Genomic DNA, 14,243 nt, shown 5'->3' with positions numbered 1-14,243 from the left:
GTTAGGTCGAATGGGTATATATAGCTGATTGTCAATGTTGAATGATAGTTTTCGATAATTCAGAAGAGGGTGGTCCTTCGGCAGTTTGACGATATTTTATTGCTGACATCTTGCAATTGTTGTAAATATTGTTAACTGAATCTTGTCTATTATTTGCATAAACGATTTTCGTTTAGCAACAATCAATCATAAACATATTATATTTAACCCCACTTACACAGTTCTGAGGCTGATAAAATAACCATTAACCTCTCTTTCATCACCTATTATAAGCAGTTTCATACATTTAATACTTAATAGCCCGTCAATCGTGCGCACGTGCCGGTAATAGCTGCTGTAGTATTCGCACGTGCAAGTAATGGCTGCCGTAGTGTTTGCACGTGGATGCCTCATTAATCATCTGTATACTTGTAAATGGATTTGCCTTTTCCTGTTTAGATAATCTCATTTAGGAACATGGCCGATACATTTGACTTTGAACCTAAACCTAGTTTCGGCAATTACACGGCGATATAATATACACAGTGTATAGTCATAGCTTTATATAAAAGATATTTAAGGAATTACTGTAATATTTTTTCTGTCTATGAAGAAATAACATAAAAAATTTGGTGTGCACACTGAATAACGCGCGTAGCGGGTTATTTCACAGTGTGCACCACATTTTTTTATGTTATTTCGAATAGACAGAAAAAAATATTAGAGTGATTTCTTATAATTTAATTCTAAATTCCATTTTAAACCGTAGAAAACCATGAAAAAACGTTGATGACGTCACGGTCACATGACCAAATTATGTCTATGGGCTCATAACAAAATAACGTCAGCCAATCAGAAGACGCGTTACATCCAAAATTAAATTATTCTTTTTTGTAGGTTTTTCTTTTGGGGTTTGGTTCATTTACAATGTATCTGCTTTTGTTAAGAAGGATACAGGATTTTTTTATCATGCGTTTGGTGTTGTTGTTTGTTTCGATGTCAATCGATCAATGAATCGTCACACAGATGCACAAAAGCTTAAGACTATAGTTCCAATAGAAAACAGTTACAAACCAATTGACTTCCAAACATATCATAGAATACGTATCCCTTTCTGAATCATTCGATTCCGATCTGATTGACATTACAATACAAAAGTACATTGAGTAATACATTCGATGCAAGGATGTTGCACTTATATTTATAAAAAAAACAAGCTATAATTGACAGATTTATGACATACAGCTTGTTAGTGTAGACTTGTGCAATTATTTGATAAAGGCGAAATAAAGATCAATTTGTTTCTTATTTTGTTTATGTCAGATGATCGAATGAGATTTCAAATTACTCTTACGGTCTGTTTTTTAAGTTCCTCTTTCGACATTGCTTGTAATATGATTCATTGAAAAAAGGAAAACAGATGATAGTTAAGATAAAATAAATCATCATTGAGCGATCATTCACGAAACCTCATATCATGTATATGCGGATCCAATATGTTAAAATCTTACCTGCAAACCTGGGGTTTGGCTTGCGCCCCTACCGCAGGACATCCCATTTTAAAATAAAATTTGACCTGCTACCCTATACAATTGTTTAAATCTTGCTTTCAAGTGACCTTGTTATCTGAAATAATTTTTAAACGTGAAATTGTGTCCAATGCATGGAGGTTACTCTTTAGGAGCCTCATTTATGTCATTCGTCTCAACTCGGCCGATTCCGTACCAGCGGATTCTACCGACGATTGCCGAATGCATTTTTGTATAAGTCATTCCAAAGTCTACCAAACAATACAAAAAAGAAACTGATACAGGTCAATGATATCGGCTAAGTGGTGGATGGATGGATTAGTATTCAACGTCCAGTGACAAGTATTACATGGTTTATATCAGGACATCTTGATAAGACAGGAATATGAACCTTTTTGTTAACCAACACGGTGAGCCAGAATTTAAAAAGTTCTAGTTCATGTATAACAGTTCACAGAAAGACATGTCTCTCTACCATGCAGGCCACATTATTCTTACTCCCAGTTGAATACCGGGGGTCGATTAACTATAAACTACTATATATCATTTAAATCCTGTATTTTTTCTATCCATACGTTATGCAACTTTTGTTGAAGAAAGTGTGTTGTCTGTCAAGTTGTTTAATTACTGTGCTGCTTTCTCCTATATATTATTTGTAAAATCAGAGTCTACTTAATAGATTGATACGATTACGTCAGACGGATGAAGAATATATCTGTTATCCGAAATATTTATTGATACTATTAAGTCTTATATTAAGGATGTTCGCTCCCCTTGATTTTTATTTTTTACCAGATATTTCAGAATCATCTGCTTTTATCCATTTAGTGCCTTTAAAAAAAATCCCATCAAACCCCTACTTTTTTTATAATTTTATTACACATAGTTCAAAAAGCCATATTTGAAAATGCTATAAAATCCTTGTACTTTTTCATATTTTTTTTAAAGAAAAAGGGTGCCAATCTTAAATGTATGAAGCGTATGAAGAGAATGATTTCTCGCCAATTTTTAATGGCTTATATGGCTTATAACACTTTTTAGTCGTGTATTATTACTCAACATTGGCTCTAATTAATATATTTATATAAAGAAATATTTAAACATCCCTTTGATTATTTATTGAATCCGAGTTGTCTAACGTATAGATACAACCACCAGCATTATAAATGATCTACAAGATTCCATAGTTAATCTTTCACTAGAAAACAATCTGCGACAATCTATCAAAATGTCAGTACGGATCCAAGAAAGACAGGAAAATGCCAACATTATGGTCTATAAAAATGATTTTTGTTATCTAAAATGGCATTTTATATTTGTCGATCAATTATTATAAGTTTTACTAATGTCTCTTAAACAATAAGGTCAAAGTTGAGATATTTCATTTCATAGCGATGAATATATTTTTATTACAGTTCTGGCAGACGACTTAAGATAACGTTCAACATCAATTAATCCCGCCAATCAAATATTGAACGATTATGAAAAAATACATAAAGAAACTTTTGAATTATTGGTTTTGCAAGCGCTTAATGAAATGCACTTTATTGGCAAATTATATAGATCAATTGAAAAGTACATGTAAAGGCGGAACCCATTTGTTTTTATTTGTATTAAAGATGTTCTACCCAACATGCCCAAGGAATATATTTTTTTACAGCTTTATTTGGCAGATCTTTAGGAATTGTAGGTCCTCAATTCTCGTCAACTTCTTATTTTATTTTGGCCTATTCAACTTTGTTTATTCGAGTTTAAGACGAAACACGCGCGTACGCAATTTTAATCCTGGAATGTAAAATGTATTATAAGTTATTTATTATAGAAATCAACACTCGATTTAGAAAATGTATTTTATACGAATTGAAAAGAAGCGACTAAAATTTGCATCAAACGATTATTGTGATTGCCGCTTGGTTTCACTTCCAGTGCATGCGTACTTTACATTTATATGTCTTCGAAATGAATTATATATAGATTTAACATTTTAAATTTGAAAATAAAACAAAACAAATAAAACTTTGGTTGCAGATTTAATTTTATGGAGCGATATGAAGGCAGCATTATCCCACGAGTAATGAATTGTACGTCATATAAGTGAATAAAGATGATTTCAAAGTAGATAGCTCATAAAATATTTATTACATTTCAACAATTGTTATATATTTCATAGGATAATTCATCATTTTATTGTTTATATAGTTATTCTAATACTATCAACTACGTTATCAATTATCAAATGTTTATCGCCAGTTCATGAACAATATTTTATTCAAATTATATATATGCATGGCCGAAGATAATGTTTCTATTCTTAGATTGCATTAATATACATTGGAAACATATTACATAATCAGGTCATCGAACTTGCTGCCAATAAGAAAATATAATCTGTATACATCGTCTCCGATAGCGGGAGTTTCTCGCTGCATTTTAGACCCTTTGGTGGCCTCCGGGTGTTGTCTGCTCTATGGTCTGGTTGTTGTCTCTTGGACACATTCCTCATTGCCATTCTCAATTTTATTAAACACTCACCGTAAACTCTGAATAAAAACACCATGCAGGACTGAACATGGAACAAATAAAAATTAAACGAATATTAAATGGAGCAGACGGACAGACAGTACCTCCTTCGGATAAAAAGATAAAATTTCGTTCGTTCTATGGATGTAACAGTTACATTATATGTACATTATTTGAACAATTCGGATAAGAAACATTAATGTTGTTAAACAAAACAGGAGAACCTAAAAAAAGCCAATTACCTAAATAGCATGCAGACAAGCTATGAAGAAAAGTAATAGGCAATGGTAATTAAAATGTCTATGCCATAATACGACAGATTTTAATTAAAAATAACTACTCAGCCGAACCTCTGATGTACATGTATATCATTAAAAAAAACCAAGATAATTTTCAACTTATAGTTTAAATACCGATTTTATTCAATTATACGTAAATATAAAAAGAAAGAGAGCAAACGAAACGAAAAAAGGAGAAAGATATATATGGGGGAACATTGATTCAATTAACTGCACATTAAGCTCCGTACCGAGCTTCATTCATGTCTTCGTGTAATTTTGTGTTGAAGTCAGGATGGTGTTTTGATTCAAAATGAGGCTGTTTCCGGTTACTTGTAAATAATACACCGTGTCTTTGAATGACGAACATGTTTTATTTTATCCGAATTGTAAACGAGTTCAGTGTCAGACCACGGTTTTACTATTGTCATAAAGTGAATCAGTGACATTTTAGATTTTATACCATTTTTAACGAAGCAACAAAGTGAATAACTTTTAATTTCTTCCGTGTAATATTAGCCCATCGTCTTTTAAAGTATGCAATTGCGTTTTATATTGTAAAATAACAAAGGGACTTTTAAATTAGCTATTTCCGACCGTAATATAAACCCAGATTGAACGCATATAACATTCGGCAATCCTCGATAGAATCCGCTACTCTCCTTTAGGGTACGGAATCGGCCGACTTGAGACGAATGCGCATCTAAGTGCATAAACAATAGTTGCTGTATATACAGTCTTCACTGTGTCAGACTCAATAGTTGATGTATATACAGTCTTTACCTTGTCAGATAACTCCATTTTCATTCAGGTGGAAATTTATTGAAAAATTAATAAGAAAGGGAAAAAAAATTAGTATGAAAAGAAAAATAAGTCACTGATTATAAAAACTAATCTTCATGTTGTTTCTTTTTAAACGTAAACGAACTGCTGTTGAAAGCTTTATTAAGCGGAATAGCAGCATACTCGTTCTAAAATCAATATCGGCGGTTTGATTATGAGGAAACCGTATTTTTGAAAACACAATTGTATCTAACTTGGGGGTCTTTCTCAATTAGTAGTCTGTTGTGACGTCACTATGTTAGTTAACTATATTGGAAGAGTCGTTCTGATTAATTCTTCTCATGGACAAATGTTTGTGCTTCTGTGTCCGAAGGCGTTTCAGGATTAGAAAGATAAGCAAGTCATTAAGGAGAAGATACTGCACAACGCTAAAACACATTCGAAACTCTTCTTTATATTCTATAGAAAAAAATTCAAAAATAGAAAAAAAAAAAATGCTGACCCCATAGCATCTCAGTTTGTTTCGGTTGAGGAATGTTTTATTTATTTTGGAATGATGATAGATTTACACGATTGACCAATGTATATGATGCCTACTGTAATAAATCTTTTTAGACGTGTTTGGTTCAGCCCAGATAAAACCCCGTACATTTCCATTAGTCTAATTCAAATTGAAAATATGTTACCTCACAAGAGCAAACTTTAGAATTACAATTTTTTTTATTTTCAGTACTGTAGTATAAAACTAGCTACCTACACCTAAAAGTTGTCAATATAATGTCTTCTTCTGCAACAAAACTGATCACAATTTATTTTGAAATAGAACCAAAATCTATACAAAAACAGAATGAACTATTTTAAAACTGTGTTACTTATAATTTTACCATGAACCTATATATACATTTTCTCTTACAATAATGTATTTATATATCGAGAACAATAAAGTATAGAAGCTTTTTACACTCATATTACAAAAAGTTAATTTGCAAATTCTTGAAGATAATCTCCTTTAAGGATAAACATACATTTGTACATCAATATTAAGCATGTTTCTAATAGCCCTTATCATGATGCATTTTTCCGAATTTCAAACGATTCATTACGAATTGTCACGACAATTTGCACTTTTTGAGTTTGCTTTCTTTGCTCATTGTTTAAGACCCTACGGTGACATACAGCTGTTATCTAACTTGTATAACATTTGGTCTCTGATGAAGAGTTGTCTCCTTGGCAATTGTACCACTACTTCTTATTTTTATGTTGTTTGCTTTTCAAGTGTTTGCTTCACATAAAATTAAATGTTCGGCACTTAAATTTTCATGAAGCATTTTGGAGAAGGTATATTTTTTTACAAATTCTGAATTGGATGGAGAGTTATCTCATTGGCACTAATACCACATCTTTTTATATCTATAACATTTATATTAGATCACACAATACTATATAAATGTTCGCCTAATATATTACCTTTACGTGAAATATTGAATTTTTCTGTTCTAAAATAAAAAGTAATTTTTCATACAACTGCAGTTTCCTTTTAATAAATCCCTTCAAGTACAGATGTCAGCTTTAAACACTGCAATGCAATGTTTCTCATCATTTTATCAGGTTTAGATTGTAATTGAATAACACAAAAACGTCTTTTGTCTGTCAGGCTGTGAGTAATTGAATAAGACGATTACTAAACAGCAAATACAGAGCTTATTTCAGATTTTTATCACGAAATGATGTTTGAAGAAACGAACAAATAACAGAATTGAGACATTCTTTATGCATCAGAGCTAATAAAGACCTTAGTATAGACTAGAACATTTTAGATTAGGGAGATTATAAATGCATGCATGAGACAAGATAAGATATAGAAATACAACGAATTACAATACATCATTGATTTTACTTCAAGAAAAATAAACTGATCAAAAATAGCAGGCATATAATACTGTATGTAATACACGCGTTTTGTCTACATGTACAAACGACTCATCAGTGAAGCTCGAATTAAACTAAGTACAAAGGCCAAATAAAGGACAAAATTGAGGAACCTAAATTCCGAAATAAATTAACCAATAATATCATGGTATATATGTATTGTTTAGATTGTGGTGGGATCTTCACGGTCTTGGTCTAGTCCGATGGGGCTTTTACGGATTTTCAGTACATTGACATCTGATACCCTGATATTTCTTAGCAATAGTACTTACCATGGTTATCAATAAAATTGTCATATCAATTGATATACTCATGGCTGATTGGAAATAATATGTCAAATTTTGGATCTGTACTGTAAATAGCATACATGTACGTGTTCAACTACTCGGGCATACGGTCTCGTGTTGTATCCTACATGTATATAATAATATAATGATCTTCTGGCATTATCTGTTTACTCAATCATTTAAAATGGAAGCTCTTGTGTTTGAAGTAAAGAACCATGTGTAGAAAACCAGATACTTGAATAATTTTATATACGAAAACCAGATATTTGAATTATTTTGCATACGAGCTTTTTTAACGTTGTTCTTTCCATTCTCTGATTGAATGGCAATGAAATAAAAGATCAATTAAATGAGGCTTTTATGGTATAATAAATGAATGTATATAAATACAGTGAAATCGGCTTGAGAGTACGGAGCAGTGATTTATACATATATCATATGGTTAATGTAACAAAGAGGCTGTTGAAAAAGACAAGATTCTGGAAAAATATAAAAACCAATAATGGTGTTCTGTTAACTGTATTTCTAAAATCAATTTACTGTTGAGATATTATTGTATTTCTGTAGAGGAATGCATGTGGAATTTATGAGAAAAACTTGAAATTGGCAAAGTACGTTTACGCAAGCGCAATTAAAAAAAAACCAGTGCTCCGACGGTGTGTATGGGGGAAATAAAATACTTTCTGGATGAAATTTGATATTCTATAGATACTGTTAGAACGGTGATAACTGTATTCGTTCTGCATGTTCATTTGGATTATTGCAAAATTGCGGGAATTAGCTAAGATAATTGTTCGTGTATTGATGTAGGAATAGAGTTAAATGCAGCAATGCACTGTATTCAATATTCTTAATTCAATTTGGCAATTGCTACATATAGTTTCGACATAATGCAATGATTTAAACGGCATATCTATTGAAAAATGTTTGAAATGTTCGAAACATAGACTTAATTGAAAGAAATAACGACAAATACCGCATTCTTGTGTTTAATTTTGTTCTTTTTTGTCAACGCAGAATGCTAATTTGATTGTCAGCCGATTGACATTTGATGGTACTTTCAAACAGACGAATGCTAATTGGAAAGCTATCAAGAACGATAACTCAATATTTCCCCCCGTATTGAAAATAATTACGGAATTGTAATACGAGTTGAAAGACGGAAACAGTGTTTGTATTTGCAATATCTTATAGATTTAATAAAATGACAGTGCGTGAGAACGTTTTTTTTTATATTTACAATTAGTGTGAGAATTTACATACTGGCTGGAAACACTCTTGTTCATTAAAAAAGCTCATATTGATTTTAGCTACAGCTTGAAAAAAAGTAACAGGTGACATCGGATGTTGGCATACTTATTGAAAAAAAAAACGTAATTTCAGGAAAATAAAAAATCTTTGGCTTTAACCTAAACACAAATGGTACCGGAATAAAAGAGGACATCTTAAATTGGAAATTTCCTTGATTAATACTGGCTGTTGTAGGAAAAAAAAGACATCGTCAAAGTGAAATCGGCTTCAAATGGCGGAAGGATAATAACTGAATGCACATTTTTTACCTCTACAAAAAAGAGCGATCATGAGGTTAATTTAAGAAATCACTGTTATTGACGTTTAAATACGAGGGCTGATGTATGGTTTATCTCATGTGTTATGCCAGTTCAAACCTCTGACTCTATTATTATATATGTAATAATTATCGATAGAACAGGTGCGCGTGAGGTTGATGAAAATATGCTGCTACACAGTCATTTTTGGTAAGTAGTTTTTATAATATAAGAAATCTAAGTTTCGAACAAGTTGTGTATCAATACATTTAAGTTTACACACGTTAAGTTAGATGTAAATATGCTGCTAATGAGTCATTTTTGGTAAGTAGATTTTAAAAGTAATTTTAAGTTTCGAACAAAAGTTGTGTATCAATACATTTAAGTTTACACAAATTAAGTTATAAGTATAAACAATGATAAAGAATGTTGTATGCGGTTTATTTTTAGAATAAGATATTACCGTTCTGTTTTTCATAAAATGTTTCTGTTTTTTCAATAGGTATAAATGTTACGTCACGGCGATAAAACTTGAAAATTCTACATGTGTTTCAAACTAAACATTATGAGTAACGACAAGATAGTAATAAGCCTCCTTTGCGCGGGTATTACGGATACTTTAAATTTAATAATATAGTTATTGAACATTATATTTTGAGATTGAATAAGTGCATAGAGGTGGATAAAAATTGCGAAAGTTATACACTCATTTTTGTTTATTTACATCCATACACTCTTGCCGTTCAGCAGCATTCTTCTATTTGCAGAGATTAAACGGTCATGGATTTTGTTTTTGTTCTCGTATATGTTTTGAAAGGGTACTTATTCCTAGAGCTTGATGTAAAACGACTTAAACGACAAACAAAAGTTTGCTTTTACTTTATGTATTCTTATAAAATTGTCACGAAAATGAATTTTCACCTTGTCAAACTAAAACACAAAACAATAACTCATCAGTGTGGATTTCAGAAATTATGATTTGTACAAAAAGAGCCTAAGAGGGACTGTAAAAGTATAACAGATTTGAAAAGCAATCAAAGTTCTATCCTAAAGTACCAGAATTTCTGTGTCATTTGTTGTTTTGTGAAGAGTTGTCTCATTGGCAATCATACCACATCTTCTTTTTCATATAAATTCACTTCATACCTACTCCGTATTATCTGCGTTTCTATAATTATGTGTAGCATGGATGTATATTAAATATTTGTCAATTATGACCTCCAAATATTAATGTAATTACTCAAAACCTTTTTATTTTTCCTCGGTTGAGAACAGTATTACACTGGAAACGAAAATCCGACAAATATGTGTAAGTGCAAAAATTCCAGGAATAAAATTGTTGACATCATTGTATTTAAAAGATGTGTTATATATAGAAATTAACTATGTCATATTATTCACAGGTATCTACTCTTTATTCGTAAAAAATGGTTTCTGTGCTAATTTATGTTTTATCTGTTGAAAATCTTATCAAGGAATTTTTGCTACAGATTCTTTTAAACTTTAGGTTTTGTTTTGAAATAAAATTGAGAATGGAAATGGGGAATTTGTCAAAGAGACATCAACCCGACCATAGAAAAAACAACAGCAGAAGGTCACCAACAGGTCTTCAATGTAGCGAGAAATTCCCGCACCCGGAGGCGTCCTTCAGCTGGCCCCTTAACAAATATATACTAGTTCAGTGATGATGAACGCCATACTCATTTCCAAATTGTACACCAGAAACTAAAATTAAAATCATACAAGACCAACAAAGGTCAGAGGCTCCTGACTTGGGACAGGCGCAAAAATGCGAAGGGGTTAACCATGTTTGTGAGATCACAACCCTCCTCCTATACCTCTAGCCAATGTAGAAAAGTAAAAGCATAACAACACGCACATTAAAATTCAGTTCAAGAGAAGTCCGAGTCTGATGTCAGGAGATGTAACCAAAGAAAATAAACTAAATGACAATAATACATAAATAAAACAGACTTATTACTTAGCTGTTGAAACACAATTAAAAGTATAAAAAGATAGAACTGTTATCTTTATCAAGTTGTTTAATGCCGACAAATGCATGTGATCACTGATATAATTGTATATGAAAAGGGGAGAAGACTGGATAACTGTTAATGAGAAGGGGAGATGACTGGGGTAACTGTCAATGAGACAGCAACCCAGCGATTCAAACTATAAATAAACATCTGGAGATCAACAAGGCTTTGCTCATTAATGAAGGCCGTACGGTGACATATAGTTGTTAATGTCTACATGTCATTTTGGTCTTTTGTGGATTGGCAATCATACCACATCTTTTTTTTATATTATATTTATGTTAGAAAACAGGACCGGTTTATAGAAATTGCAACTTTCTCAAATAAAATTAAACATCATAATGTGTATCTCAATTACATGTTTATTTGCTGTTTGCATTTTGATTACTGTAAAACATTTAGCAATCTTTATTTTTGTAGCTGCATTTACAATTTTATAGACTAGGGGCGAATAACAACTATACTGTAGTCGTATCAATGTACATGTATCAAGGATTTGTAGATGAACATAGTATATACATATTATAGTTTAACCATTTGCATGTTGGTCAAATGGTATTCTGGAAGTCATTTGTTAGGGTTTGCACAATCCTAAAACATCTAGTTATTTTCTTGAACTTGTGTTCTTCCTTTCTCTAGTGTGTCTTCATGGAAAGTTTATCGGAAAAAAAACAGGAAAATAAGAGAATCAATAGGAATAATATAACAAAAAGAAGATGTGGTATAATTGCCAATGAGACAACTGTCCACAAGAGACCAAAATGACACAGACATTAACAACTATAGGTTACCGTACGGCCTTCAACAATGAGCAAAGCCCATACCGCATAGTCCACGAATTGACAATGTAAATTAAAACAATTCAAACGAGAAACTAACGGCCTTAATTTGGTACAAAAAATGAATGAAAAACATGAAAATAAGAGAATCAATAGTAATAAGCCTTTGATATAATTAGAAGTTATGAAAAGGCAAACACAGAGATTCCACTGTACCATAGATGTAATATTACCATTTACACAACATAACTACTTAAATGTTATAACCTCGTTTTGATCGATGAAATTAAAATAATTGAATAACTATTGTATCGAACATGAATCAAAAACTTCATCCGCGTTCATCTGTTCTATTTACCATGTTTACGTTTGATAAATAAAGGAATCTCAAGAAGTTCTATGGAATACATGTCTAAATTAGATTGTCCCAGTCAATGGATGATTTAATGTGTCAATCAATGGCCACAGCCACACTGTTTTGAATTTCATCCTATCAGTCCAAAACGATAACAAAGTAAAAATACACTTTTTTAAAAATACAGGTACCAATGACCTTTGCTCATCAGTGCAGTATCTTTATTTATACTTGCATGGTATCTTTGAGGTTGTATTGGCGGTTAATCACTCTGAAGATCTCCGCCTTAAAGAGTTTAACACATGACCTCACACGCCTTTGATCTTTATTCTACACGATATATATTGGTAATTCATTATAACAATATCAAAATAGTTCGATTAAGTGTGGTTAATTTCACTGTTGATATGAATTTGCAAAACCATGTTTTTTTCTTCCGTCTCTCTCACTGTATTCTATAGAATGTATGGTCATTAAGTGCATATAGATTTATAGTTCTATAGATTATATTTAAAGAGCAGGATTCTTTTGAAATCTTGAACAATATTCAATGTCTAAACATTTTTAGAATTTAATTTACTGGCTTATTGGTTTTAAATCTGTCTATTTGATACGTGAAGTCGCTACTTTATAACGACGTATTATAAGAAACAAGTGTTTATTTTTAGTATACTCTAACATAGATATGCCATCTAATGTAAACATTTTATAAAGATGCAGATGTTTTAACTGTGCAATGGATTCTAATCGGCTTTTATTTTTAAGTCCAAAGATGTAAATGACATGTCATATAAGTATGGGGGTCTGGATATCGATGTTTACTATCATTTCTAAGTCCGTCCAAAGATGTAAGTGACATGACGATGATGTCATATTAGAATGATGGTCTAGATATCGATGTTTACTTTCATTTCTAAGTCCAAAGATGTAAGTGACATGCCATATTAGTATGGGGGTCAAGACATCGATGTTTACTTTCATTTCTAAGTCCAAAGATGTAAGTGGCATGTCATATTAGTATTTGGGTCTATATATCGATGTTTACTTTTATTTCTAAGTCCAAAGATGTAAGTGACATGTCATATTATAATGGGGGTCTAGATATCGAAGTTTACTTTCATTTCTAAGTCCAAAGATGTAAGTGACATGTCATATTAGTATGGGGTATATATATCGATGTTTACAAAGTAGATAAAAATGTGTTTCAGTCTTTCGGATAAGGGAGAAGGTTGGTACCTATTAAAACGTTTAAACCCGCTGCATTTGTTTGAACCTGTTCTTTAATTGTCGTTTGTCGATGTGGATTATAAGCAATTCTCATTTTTTTTTAATATATTAGACGGTTGGTTTTCCCGTTTGAATGGTTTTACACTAGTCATTTTGAAGCTCTTTATAGCTTGTTGTTCGATGTGAACCAAGGCTGTATTGAAGACCGTACTTTGATCCATAGTGGTTTACTTTAAAAATTGTTACTTTGATGGAGAGATGTCTCATTGGTAATCACACCTTATATTTATAATGAAATTAAAAAAAGGGAAAAATGGGCGAAAAAACAAAAGGGGAGCTAAAATATACAGAAAAAACAATAACCGACAGAAAATAACAAAGAATACAGAAAATGGCAAAACAATTTATAAAAAACCTCCCATCGAGACCCTCATGATGTCCGATTGACTTAAGATCCAATAGATGCCATGTCCAGACCCTCATAATATCCGATTGACTTAAGATCCAATAGATGCCATGTTTGTTGCTTATAAACATTTTTTTTACTTTAATGCACATACTTATGTAGAAAATGATTAAGTATACTTTAACATGCAATCTGCTATCGCGATTAAAAGTTTAATAAGGATGGATGGATTAGTTTTTTTAATGTCCAGTGGCAATTATCAGCACAAGAACATGTGTATGTGAAACATACATGAACCTTAACGTGTAGTATACAAAAATACTGAGTCAGATTTTTAACGTGCTCCGTGAATTCACCAGGTTACATTTTCTCGAGTTGTCTGATTAATCTCTTGATCGGACACTGACTCTCTCGTTAAGTCAACTCAACAGCTCCTTTTCAGTGCTTTCAGTGGCGGATATAGAACTTTTATAAGGGTGAGGGGGCGCTGACTGACACAAAGGGGTCCACTCCAGTATTGCTTCAGTGATTCCTCATTTAATCAACCAATTTTATTCCTCAAAAGGGAGCCCAGAGGCTCCTAGCCCC

The 14,243-nt window shown here is 31.9% G+C and overlaps 1 protein-coding gene across 2 annotated transcripts in view; it reads left to right on the top strand.

Moving 5' to 3' along the window:
* Positions 1 to 14,243, top strand: part of LOC139503040 (innexin unc-9-like) — a 128,234-nt gene that overhangs the window by 85,277 nt on the left and 28,714 nt on the right. The window lies entirely within an intron of this gene.

This window comes from Mytilus edulis, chromosome 14 (genome assembly GCF_963676685.1).
Source record: "Mytilus edulis chromosome 14, xbMytEdul2.2, whole genome shotgun sequence".
NCBI classification, from domain to species: Eukaryota; Metazoa; Mollusca; class Bivalvia; order Mytilida; family Mytilidae; genus Mytilus; species Mytilus edulis.
This window is presented reverse-complemented; position numbering and strand designations above follow the sequence as displayed.